At 41.9% G+C, this 13,120-nt stretch overlaps 2 protein-coding genes and 1 long non-coding RNA gene across 3 annotated transcripts in view; 2 read left to right on the forward strand and 1 right to left on the reverse strand.

The window, feature by feature from the left end:
• Window positions 1-13,120, reverse strand: part of LOC109975750 (NLR family CARD domain-containing protein 3-like) — a 393,020-nt gene that overhangs the window by 290,390 nt on the left and 89,510 nt on the right. The window lies entirely within an intron of this gene.
• Window positions 1-13,120, forward strand: part of LOC136181090 (NLR family CARD domain-containing protein 3-like) — a 412,285-nt gene that overhangs the window by 110,167 nt on the left and 288,998 nt on the right. The gene's annotated exons all lie outside the window — the stretch shown is intronic.
• LOC136181197 (uncharacterized) lies at window positions 11,673-12,920 on the forward strand. Its single transcript, XR_010667583.1, has 2 exons — window positions 11,673-11,826; window positions 12,435-12,920. It is a non-coding gene; the product is annotated as an uncharacterized lncRNA (long non-coding RNA).

Consider the following 13,120-nt stretch of genomic DNA (forward strand, 5'->3'; position numbering starts at 1 on the left):
AAATCGATAGATGGAGCTTGATAATTTATTTTTCTCCATCTGTATTCTTTCCTTTGTGCATTGGCCTTCACTGACTCCTTTCTGATTGTGTCCTGTGTTGTTGTTGGGATCTCAACTTCTGTGCTTGTCTGGGCTACACTTTCATCTTGATAGTCTTCCTCATCACTGCTATCTGAACTTCCATCATCATGCATGGTCTGAGGAGTCCATTCTTCTTCATCCTCCTCACCATCTTCCCCTAACTGCTCTATGTCACTTGAATTGCCATCCATTATCATGTTGATGACATTTTCAATGTACGTTTGTTTTCTCACTTCTTCCTCTATTCTTTTTGACATCTAAAAATACACACATAACAAATTGGTCAATATAGCGTAGCGATTATGATTTCAGAGGAATTGTTATTGTGGAAATACCCAAAATGTTTTTTTTAAATGGCATTTCAGTCATTAATTAGATTTATTGAATCATCAAAATAGTGTGTGTTTACACGATTTAACTGTAATATGAAGAATGAATTATTAAGTAATGATACATTGTTTTAATACAGAATATACTCATATTAAAGAATTAGTAACAATATAAATGTTATTCTTACTGTAACTTCTTGAAAATTAGCAAAGATTTTCCTGCTGAAAGTGTGTGGATGCTAGCATGATGGTGGTCATTTTTTAAAGGTCAAAAAAAGCCCTTCCACTGCCTGCAGTAGAATGCAAATCCTCTAGGGGGCAGAATACATGTATCAGGTCATATACAACAGGTTTTAAAGGAAAGTTTTGATCATGTTGATAAGACAGAGGTCTCAGAAACTTGCGTAGCAAATATGATACAAATGGTTTTTTAGGGTTTAGACAGGAAACAAAGATACAAACATTTGAAACAACACTCAAATGCCAAACAAATGCACAGAGGCCCTAAACATGCTTTGGTCGAGGATTCAGCTCTACATTCAATTTTAGGATTGATTGGTGAACAAAAGAGTGTTTCAGTCTGACCTTATTAAAACGTGGGACCCTGTATCTCCAGTTTGATGGTATCAGTTCATACTCTGTGTTCAGGGCGTGGTCATGGTCAGAGGCGATGCAGTTAGCCAGTCTTAAAATGCTTTTGTTGTAGGCCGATTCATAGAGTCTTTGCATGGGTTGGCCTACAATCTTAGAGCAGATGTTCAACTGCTGGAGCAGTTTAGACTTCAGAGTGGCAGACAGACACATATACAATGAGGTGTTACAATACTGTAGGACACTTAGAATCACAGAGGTAACGAACAAAAGAAGAATCTGTCGACTCGCCCCAAAAGATCTCAGACGGCAGGGAAATAAATTCTTTGTTTTGTCTTTTTACAGATGTAATCGATGTGATCTTTCCAGGACAACAGATGGTCGATCATTATACCCAGATATTTATAAGATGACACTTGCTTGATTGTTTCATCATGAATGAGAATAGGAGCTTTATGAGCATCAGACGGTGAACCAAATACAATTTCCTCTGTTTTCTTTGCATTGATCTCTAGAGCATGGTCATCACTCCACATAACCATTTTGTTCACAGCATGTTGGTGCAGTCCAGGGTCGTCAGAGTTACTTAACAGAGAAATCAGAGCTGTATCGTCAGAGTACTTCAGAGTGTACTGATTTTGTGTATCAGACCGACAGTCATCTGTATAAAAAGTGAAAAGCACAGCTGAGCTCACACAACCCTGAGGAGCACCAACATTAGTTGTGATAACAGATGAAAGGGTGTTATTCACCTTTACAAACTGGATTCTGTTAGTGAAAAAAGAAGCATACCAAAGAGTCAAGTAGGGGTTAAGTTTTTGTTGAATCATTTTTGATACTAAGATGTCTGCTTTTATTGTGTTAAATGCTGATGAAAAGTCTAGAAAGAGGGCTCTAAATGTATTTGGCTTATCTAAATGTTTGGTGATGATATGGACCAAAGATGTTTGAGCAGTATTCTTTCTAGAGATTTCATGATCACTGAGGTAAGAGCTATTGGTCTGAAGTCTTTATGATCCCTTGGACATGGAATCTTAGGTAAAGGTTTTATGAACAAAGTTTTCCATGACATAGGGACCTCGTGTGTGTCAACTGAAGACTGAAAAATTGGTTGCCATACTGGAGCCAACTCAGCTACAAAGTTTTTTAGCAGAAAACCACTACACTGATCAGGTCCCACTGCTTTCTTTGTATTTGTATCCTGAAATGTTTTCCTTACATCTTCAACAGTGATGATAATTCTGTCTGAAGCTGCAGGTATGATGGTTCTGAGTATTTCAGGGAATTTTGCAGGGTCGTCTTGTGATTCAAATCTAGTAAAAAAAAGTTCATTGTCTGTCGCAATTGATTTGATTGGAGTTGACATGCCCGTCATAGCTTTCATGTTGTCCCACACTGTTTTAGGGTTTTTAGCTTTAAAGGCTTGTTCAAGAAGCTGTCTGTGTGCCACTTTTGCTTCTCTCAGTCTGATTCTCAACTCTTTTTCTGTAAGTTTTAGTGCTTCTGGATTTTTATTTTTTAAAAACCACTTTTCTTGTATTTATGACTGCCTTTATGTCACTAGTGACATGATTTATTATTAGGGTAAATTTAAATTTCCTTTGTTGGAACAACAGCTCTACACAAAAATTGATATAATCATTTGTAACATCAGTTATGTCATTTATGGAGCCCTCATGAAAAATTTAACAATTTGTCCATCCAAAACAGGCTTTCAGTTGTTCTTTACTCTCATTTGTCCATGTCCTAATCACTTTCTTTTCTGGCTTACTTCTCTTAAGTTTTGTCTTATACACTGGAATCATGTGCACAACATTATGGTCGGACTTTAATATAGGTGGCCGGCACTTGGACACATAAGCACCTTTAACATTTACAAAGCACTTGTCCAAAATATTGTCTTTCCTGGTCTGGTCCTTGACGTACTGCTCGAAACCAGGCAGCACAGTTTCCAGGTGACAATGATTCAAGTCTCCCAAAACTATAGCCGGTGCCTCAGGGTAGTTGAGTTGTAGCTCAGGAACACAGTCAGCTATGGTCCGTGCAGCTTGTGACGCTTTCCCGTTTGGGGGTGCGAATACAACGAACAGCAAAATACACCCAAATTCTCTCTTGGCAAATAAAATGGTCTTAAAGTCATGCCGAGAAATTCTACATTTGGATCACAGATCGTAACTTTGACTGAGTGCATTCGGCACCATAGATCGTTTATATACACGCAGATGCCTCCTCCCCTTGTTTTTCCTGGGTCAGCGTCTCTGTCTGCTCGCAGCAAAGTAAATCCGGGGACATGAAAGAGGGAGTCAGGCATCGTCGCTTGTAACCAGCTTTCTGTAAAGCATAACAGAGATGCCTCTCGGAATTCATTACAGTACCTTGCGTATGTTTGTATAGCATCCACTTTGTTGCTCAAAGAGCGCAGGTTTGTGAAGACAATAGATGGGAGTGGTGGCCGATTTGATCTCTTTCGTAACCGGTTTCGAATTCCTCCTCTCTTTTTCCTTTTTTTGGTCCTGATGAGCTCCTGGGGGATCTTTTCCAGCGTCAGCCAGTAGAAGTGGCTTGATACAACTGCTTGGGTCGGGTCTGGTTGTAGCTCCAGCAGAGCCTCTCGGCTGTACGAGCGTGCAAGCCGTGACGCCTCACTCAGGTGTGCTTTCGGACATTGCATGGAAAGGCATTGTCCAAGTAGACTGATTAGCCACAGAAACACAAGCACAGTTCGAGGGACACTCATCTTACACTTTAAATGAACATATTCCACAGACAGGCCGGATAAGACGACGTTTTAGCGTGCTGGGATGCAGTGCGCAGCTGAGCAGCGCACCTGATCACTTTGCGAAGATAAAAACTAACAAACAAGCCAGTATGAAGTGAAGCTTATCTAACAGAGCAGAAAAAAGGATGTAGAGGGAGGAAAAAGAGAGGTTGATGTCCAAGCTGCCAAAGCTTAGAACTTTTTTTTACAACAGTAGGCAACCAGGCCCCGAAGTCCTGTGACGTCATGAACACAAGATTACAGATTCCTACAAGTAGAGACGATGAAATAAAGAAACACACACAGGAGACAAAGGAGATGAAGAGAAATACAGACAGAGAGGAAGAAGAGAAATACAGACAGAGAGGAAGAAGAGAAATATAGACAGAGAGGATGAAGAGAAATACAGACAGAGAGGAAGAAGAGAAATACAGACAGAGAGGATGAAGAGAAATACAGACAGAGAGGATGAAGAGAAATACAGACAGAGAGGAAGAAGAGAAATACAGACAGAGAGGAAGAAGAGAAATACAGAGACAGTTTTGTAATCTCAACAACATCATCTTTGTTTCCATCAGTAAGTCCTCTCTTACTGTTTCTTTTGAGTTCAGGCGTGTAAGAGCTGCAGTTGAATCTGAACAAACAACAACTCTCTCTGGCCTTCTCGATCCATTCAACCCTAACATTATAGCAGTTAGTTCTGCTGTAAACACGGATCACTTATTATTCATTCTTTTACATATGTCTATATCAAACTCAGATATGAACACTCCTGTCCCCACATGTCCACTCTCTGGCTCTTTGGATCCATCAGTAGGTATGTAGTTATAATATTTCTTTTGTAAATAATCTTCAACCAAATGCCCAATGTTAGCCACATTTCTTTCAATCCATTCTCACTTTTGCTCCACAAGTTGTAAGTCAACGCTAGGCACTGGAACAATCCATGGAGGGATATTAGCCCATCCAACATTTGGTCCATCAAGTGGAGTTTCTCCAAGGTGCTCTTTGCTGCTGCAGGAGCTGCACTATGGCCAAAGATACAACGAGCAAGAGCAGCTGGAAAACGGGCGTACTACAAAGGTGGTGCTGGGTTCAACAACGGACAGAGAGTCACTTAGGAGCGCCATACAAGATCACATTTGATGGTCTATGTAAGCCAGCAATAACAGGCGTTTGGCCTGCACACAGGTTGGATGGTTCAGTTCATATTTTTTGATATTGAAGGGATGTTAAGTTTAAGGCTCTCTTTTGTGTCCTTTATATTTCAATTGGTTGGAATAGTTTGTTTATTAACAGTTGTTAGTTTGTGTTCACAACGAATGTTTCCTTTTCTTGTATCTCTAAACGCTCGAGAGAAAACACAAAGAGAAAATCTGTATTTTTATTTTGTAAGGGTGAAAAAGCTAATTTTATATTTCTGAAGAAACACTTAAAACTAGAGGATGAAATATTCTGGATAAATCAATGGGATGACCTTGGTTCCACTAGATCAGCAGGCTCCTGTTCTGTGACCCTCCTGGTAAATTCATCACCTCTAGAAGTACTCATGATGGTCACTGGATAATTTACGTACTTGACATTAATGAGCACTTTTATATTTTGGTCAATAGGTATGGCTTTAATAACCTAACTCAAAACAAACAGTTGATTTTGGAGGTCTCTGGTGTCACTGAATCCCTTAAACTATCCAACTGCCAACATTATTATAGGAGGGATTTTAAATATGATCTTTTCCTGAAGATATAAAAGTTATTTTATCTGATGTGATGCTGGATAAATCTATCACTTCTTACATCTCTAAATGGGAATTCATGAAGTTCACATTTAGGGAGCACTCTGTTACATTTGGAAAATCTCTAAATAGAAGTAACAAATCATCAGAAATGAATATAATCAAAGAAATAAAAAGCTGCTGTAATAAGACATGACTTTGTGACAATGATAAACAAAAAGGACATATTGTACAAACACAGCTGGATGAACTCTGTGTGAAGAAAGCTGAAGGAGCCGACAGAAGATCCAGGGTCAAATGGATGGAGGAAGGGGAGGAAAGTTTTTCTTTCATTAAGAGAAAAGAAGGCAGGAAAGGAATCCAATCAAAGCCTCATTAGTTCATGACCAAGTTAGTTCTGATCCAGTCTTGATGAAATGGTTTCTTTCTATGGTAAACTAGACTCATCAGCCTTTTCTGTCATGGATGCTGACTCCTTCTTCAGCCATCTCTCAGCTCTTCTTCCTCATATAGACGAGGAGTTTGCAGAATGATGTGATGCTGATATTACTTCAGAGGAGCTCAAAGAAGCAGTAGATAGTCTTTCTTTGGATAAGTCACCAGGATGTGAACTTTTAGAAACATGTTTGGGAATTGTTAGAAAGTCCATTTTCTCTCATGTTAAAGGAAGCTACTGACAATAAGACATTCCCCCACACTATGAAACAAGGCATCTCGGTCTTTGCAGACACGGAGTATGTCAACAAGAGAGTCTGGCTCGTTTCTTGAGTTGGGCCGTTCATTATTGCACACAGAGCTTAAACTGTACATACACTTCAGATACTGACTCGTTTAGAGCAGAGCCCAGCATCAACAACGTGACCCAGCACGATAAACGACTTTCCATCTATAGTACGACCACAGTACGATCACAGAGACTGTTTGTACTCGTCAACATAAAGACGACTTAATCAGACTGATCACTGTCTGTGCTGATGTAACGCTAAAGTGATCACATACAACATGAGATGAGGTGAGATTCAAGCAGAAAGTGCAAGAATCTGTGCTACGTACAAGTAATTACAGAATTTACAGATGTAGACTAAAAAAAAGTGAATTATTGGGTATATATGGCTGGATTAATGGGATGCTGAATATAAATAAATGCTATAAACATTAGTATATTATTCAAATTATAATATACAGATTAAGGTGCAGTGAGCATGCTATACTAGTTTACAGATAATATACAGAATATGGACATATTTTACAGGTCGATAACTTATTGAGGTGATATGAACATACTATAATACAATAATACAGGTGGATGAGAGATGTGTGTGTATGACCAGGCGGAGTGGTGGGGGGATGATGGGTGTGAGGTGATGTGCAGCGGGGGGCCGAAGTTCGGGAGGGAGACAGAGTTCAGAGTTCGGAGGGGGTAGAGTTCAGTAGAGAAACAGCTCTGGGGAAAAAGCTGTTCCTCAGTCTGTTGGTTCTGGTCAGGAGGCTTCTGAAGCGCCTACCGGAGGGCAGGAGGGTAAACAGTCTGTGGGCAGGGTGGGAGGAGTCTTTAAGGATGCCGTGAGCTCGCCGAAGACAACGTTTTCTTTGGACGTCCTCAATGGCAGGAAGTGGACACCTTGTGATGCGCTGGGCGGTTTTTACCACCCGCTGTAGTGCCTTACGGCCTGTTACAGAGCAGTTTCCGTACCAGACTGAGACACTGCTGGTCAGGATGCTCTCAATCACACAGCGGTAGAAGTTCATCAGTACAGCTGAAGACAGGTGGTGTCTCTTCAGTGTCCTCAGGAGAAAGAGGCGTTGATGAGCCTTCTTAACCAGACTGGAGGTGTTAGTGGACCAGGAGAGGTCCTCTGTGATGTGGGTCCCCAGGAACTTGGAGCTGGAGACACGTTCAACAGCCATCCCACTGATGTGAATGGGGTTGTGTGTGCTTCCTCTTTCTCTCTTGAAGTCCACGATGAGCTCCTTCGTCTTGCTGGTGCTGAGAGACAGGTTGTTGTCAGCACACCAGGCGGCCAGATGCTGTACCTCCTCCCTGTAGGCTGTGTCATCGTTGTTGTTGATGAGGCCAATCACCGCCGTATCGTCCGCAAACTTGATGATGGTGTTGGGCTAATGTACAGGTCTGCAGTCGTGGGTGAAGAGGGAGTAGAGGAATGGGCTCAGCACACAGCCCTGTGGTACGAGTTTAGTGAGGATGCAGTGGAAACTTTGCGGTAGGCAAACTGGTATGGGTCCAGTGTTTTTCAGGTGCGCTAGGACCAGTCGCTCAAAGCACTTCATTATGATGGGTGTGAGTGCTACAGGTAGTCATTCAGGCCTGTCGGGCTGGAGTGTTTTGGCACTGGGACAATGGAGGTGGCTTTGAAGCATGCTGGCACAGCTTCTTGGTTGAGGGGCAGGTTGAAGATGTCCGTAAAAACCCCAGTGAGCTGCTCTAAGCACGCGCCCAGGGGTGCCGCCTGGACCAACAGCCTTTCGAGTGTTGATCCGGCTCAGTGCAGCGTGGACATCTGTGGAGGTGAGTGAGAGGGGCTGGTTGTCTGCAGGCGGTCTGGTCGTGGTCTGCGTCTCCCTTCAAGGTTCAAGGTTGTCTTTATTATCCCTCCTAGAGGGCAATTTGTTTTGCAGTCAGCAGTAAAACACACACATACAGACAGCCCGAAATGAGCAAACAACATAGAAAGGACAGTAAATAAATGCAATAGATAAGAAACAGAGGCAACACAGTTAGTGGTTTAAAAAGGTGATGGCAGCAGGAACAAATGAGTTTCTCAACCTCTTTGTCCTGCATGCTGGCAGGCTGAATCCGCGGCCTGATGGCAGCAACTTAAAATCCTTGGACAAAGGATGACTTTGTTCTGCCAAGATAGACTGCCAAGACACCTTCTTTTAAATAAGTAAGAATGGTCAGAAAGGGGCAATCCTGTGATTCTGACACACATTTTAACAATGCTCTGCATTTTGTTGAGGTTTTTGATGCTGAGTGATCCGTACCAGGTCACCATGCAGATGTTAAAACTGATTCAATAAAACAGGAATAAAACATCTTCATAAAAGTGCTGTCAACATTAAAATTCCTAAGCTTCCTCAGAAAGTGCACACACTGATGAGCTTTTTTGCAGACAGCTTCATTTTGGAGCTCAAAGGTGAGTTTGTCAACAATGATAGTCCCCAGGTACTTGTATTGGTGCACCACCTCAACAGCCTGGTTGTTAATAAAAACAGGGGAAATGACAGAGGGATTTTTCCTGAAATCTACTGTCATTTCTTTAGTCTTTGTGTATAGTACAAATAAAAGGGGAGAAAGGACACATCCCTGGGGTGATCCAGTGGAGGAATAAAGAACATCTGATACGATGCCATTTGCTCTCACACGCTGTGACCTTCTTGTTAAAAATTCCATCAGCCAGCATATAAGACCACTGTCAATGTAGTGGATGGACTTGAGCCTATCTGCTAAGATGTGTGGTTGTATGCAATTAAAAGCTGAGGAGAAATCAATAAAAACTAGGCATGTGAGGGTCTTAGCCCCCTCAAGGTTTAACAAAGTGCCCATTGCGTCCTCAACACCCCTGCCTGACCTATATGCAAATTGTAATGGCTCCAAATTTGCTTCCACAGTTTTTAAAAGTGAGTCCTTTACAATTTTCTCAAATGACTTCATTACGAGAGCGATAAGCGCTAGAGGTCTAAAGTCATTGAGTGCTTTAGGAAAATGATTTTTGAGCACCGGTACAATTATGGAATCTTTCCATAAACAAGGAACTCTGTGGATGTGGAGAGACAATTTAAAGATAAAACAGAAGATCCCTGCCAGCTCTACAGTACAGTTCTTAAGGATGTGCTCTCCAATTCCATCAGGTCCCGGATTTTTCCTTTCCTTGACGCTACAGAAGTGTCTCAGGACCATGCCCTCATCAACATCGATGCTGGCCTGCCCTGGGGAAACGTGTTTAAAAGTTGACTGTTCCTTACTGAAGTCGCGGTCGTTAAACCGATTAAAGAAAAAGTTCAGTTCATTGGACAGTTCAACATCAAGCTTGTCATCAAGGGAGATTGTACATTTCTTAGATTGTATCTCCATTATAGATTTCACACCCTCCCATGCAGGTCGGGAATTTCCAGAAATTAACATTTTCTCTACTTTGTCCTTGTAGCTACGCTTTGCAAGCTTTATTTCGATATTAACTTGTTTTTTTAGTTCCCTATACTGAGTCACATCCCCTTTATTAAAACTGATATTCCGTTGGATAATTGTGCTCTTGACAGACTTAGAAACTTATTATTTGTATAGATGGAAACTAATTTTTGGGGGATGACCAAATCCTTGCAAAAGGTGATGTTAGCTGACACAGTCTCTGTGAGCTCATCAGTGTCAGTACAGTTAACTTTAAACAGGTCCCAGTCTGTGCAAGAATAACAGTCCTGAAGACATTTAACCGATTCCTCCGACCAGACCGGAACCAATCTTTGTTCTGGTTTGTTCCTCTTCGGGACCGATTTGTAGGACGGAACCAAATAGATGACGTAGTGGTCAGACGTACCAAGCGGGGATCTCGGAAGGGATTTATACGCTCCTTTCACGGATCCATAACAAAGGTCCAGTGTTTTTGTAAGATGTGTCGGACAGGTCACATACTGATAGAAGTTACCTAAGGACTTCCCGGGTTTACAATGTTTAAAATCACCCATTACTGTTGTCTCTATCGAAACGAGCATAAAAGTGATTTAGCTCGTTCAGGAAGGAGACATCTGTGGTTATCGGGGTGGAGTTGCTGGGTTTATAGTCACTGATGGCCTGGATGCCCTGCCACATGCGTCTGGGGTCGGAGTTGGAGAAGTGTTCCTCTACCTTCAGCTTGTGACAGTGCTTGGCCGTGATGATACCCCTCCTCAGGTTTGCCCTGGATACGCTGTAGGCCATTGCGTCATCTGATCTGAAGGCGATGTTGCAGGCCTTCAGCAGGAGACGCACCTCCTTGTTCATCCGTGGCTTCTGATTTGGGTATGTGGTGATCTGCTTCCATGTTGTAACACTGTCGATGGTGGTATTGATATAGTCCAGCACAGAAGAGGTGTAGGTGTCAATGTCTGTGTGAGAGCCCAAGGTAGCCTGAGAAGTAAACATACTCCAGTCTGTATGATGGAACTTGTCCTGAAGTACAGAGTCTGTCCCCGCTGGCCTCACTTTAATTGTTGTCACTGATGGCTTCACACGTTGGATGAGTGGAGAGTACTTGGGGATGAAGAACAAAGAAAGGTGGTCTGACTGTCCCAGGTGGGGGAGGGGGGTTGTGGTGTAGGCTCCTGCGATGTTTGTGTAAACATGATCCAGAGATTTGTTTCCTCTTGTATTGCAGGAAACATGCTGGTGAAATGTAGGGAGCACTGTCTTTAAGTTTGAGTGATTAAAATCACCTGCAACTATAAATGCAGCCTCCGGGCGAGCAGTCTGTTGTTTACTGATAGCGGTGTAAAGTTCCTTCATAGCAGTTTTTGCATCGGCATCCGGGGGATGTAGGCTGCAGTTACAATAGTGGAGCTGAGCTCCTTTGGCTGATAGAAAGGTCTACATTTAACCATGAGAAACTCAATGTTAGCTGAGCAGTGTCTCCCAACAATGACAGAGTCTGTACACCAAGCTTTGTTAATATAGATGCACAGCCCTCCTCCTCTGGTCTTACCGAAGTCCTCTGCTGTTCTGTCTGCTCGGAGTGTGTGGCGACCGGCGAGCTTGATAGCATCGTCCGGTACTCCGTTGTTTAGCCATGTTTCCGTGAAGATCACGACATTACAGTCCATAAGTCTCTTCCTGTGGATAATGACCGCACATTAGCGAGGAAAATGCTGGGTCACGAGAGACCGTGCGGTGTTAGCTTTAGCTCTTATCCCTTTGTTTACGGTCTCGACGCCGCCTGCGAGCACTTCCGCCCGGCCGGGTAGAGTGCGTAGCCTCAGGTGTTTTGGCGATCTCAGGGATGAGTCGATGATTGGTGATTAGATCGTCAGGGAGGTGTAGTCCAATATCCAAAAGTTATATTTGTGTATTTTTTTACATTTATGTACAATGCTAAATATTTGAGGACGAACCCTGACCAGTCTGTTACATAAGCAGCAAATGAGTCCAATCGACGGCCGCATCCATATTGGATTTGCTGTCTCAACCTAACTTCGGATCAACCTAGCAACAGCAGTAAGGCGGGACCGGCGGGACTTAACTCCGCCCATTCACCTCGACGTTAGCAGTCCACTTCACAACATAACTAACAGCTAGGCTGCTATCATCAACTATTCCTGCTCGTCCTGAGAAAACTCTATAAACAGTAAGTTAACATTTAACTTTTCTACAACACAGTTAAAACGAATTATATTCAACCCAAATATTTAATTAAAGTCTTAAAACTACACTTTGTTAAATATACAACTATGGTTGTTAGTTATTTGTCAGAGAAGTTAGACTTTGTCAGTGTTAGCAGAGAAATACATTAACAAAGTTTTATCCATAAACTGTAAATAAATAAGAGACATCCAGAAGAAATCAATATTACAAAGCATACAGTTCATGTTACTGTTCTGACAAAAAGAGGAATGTCTGTGTCTTATATTTACTGATGTCAACAGCGATGAGGTGAACATGACAATTGAAAAATAATTATTTTGTATTTAATATAAGACATTTGTTTTCTATTGAACCCCGTGAAGTCATGGAGTCTGTGGACAGTGTCAGCTTCACACCAAAAACTTTAAGTATTAGAAGAAATTGTGTTTAAGACTGGCATCTATTATTATGAGTTGCAGCTACCTTGTTCAATATTATTCCTGCAGATGTGGCTAATAACAAAAAAAAACAGCCTGAGCTGTCACATGTAGTTAACTGTACATTTTGTGTTGTCTGAGGTATTAATTGAACACCTTTGTATTTCTCCTATAGACACAGTGTGGATTATTGGTGACTGGTCCGTCGAGGTGCCCAGAGAGCTGCAGAGACAGAGGAAGAAACCTGAGCTTCAACAACATCTGTATTTGTTGGTTCTTCTGGGGTGGACTTCAGTTGCTTCTCTTCAACAACTTGCTGTGAGGGAGGTCTCCCCCGGATGGCCTGAGTGATGTCACCCACAGGCTGAGAGCTGGAGCTGAGGCGGGTTTTAAGCCTCTTGACAAACCGTTACACCGCACCCGCCTGTCAAGCTGGTCAGCTACACGCCTTATTGTGAATAACTCTTATCCTTCATCAAATCAAAAGTGATGAGTCATCAAAACATTCACCCCCCGTACAGTGTGTGTCCATCGAGACATGAGCTAATCACACCTATTTGTTTGTTTTGTACCAGGCTGTAAACATGTTCATCTCTGCTGTAAAAACAGACTTTTTTAAATGTTGTTTTTCAGATTAAATAAATATTTATATATAAATGCACTCCTTTATGTCTACTTATGAGTATACATTTCAGATTTGAAATGACAAGACGTTAATGCTCAACTCAATAGCTTAGGAAAGGAAGTCTAATTTTACACAACTTTATTCTTTTGACATTTTTTTTTACCAAATACTAATGTAGTTCATTTCTGAAAATGGGATGGAACAGAGTCATTGCAAAAATATGACCTTAAACACAG

Source organism: Labrus bergylta, chromosome 2 (assembly GCF_963930695.1).
Source record: "Labrus bergylta chromosome 2, fLabBer1.1, whole genome shotgun sequence".
NCBI lineage: Eukaryota > Metazoa > Chordata > Actinopteri > Labriformes > Labridae > Labrus > Labrus bergylta.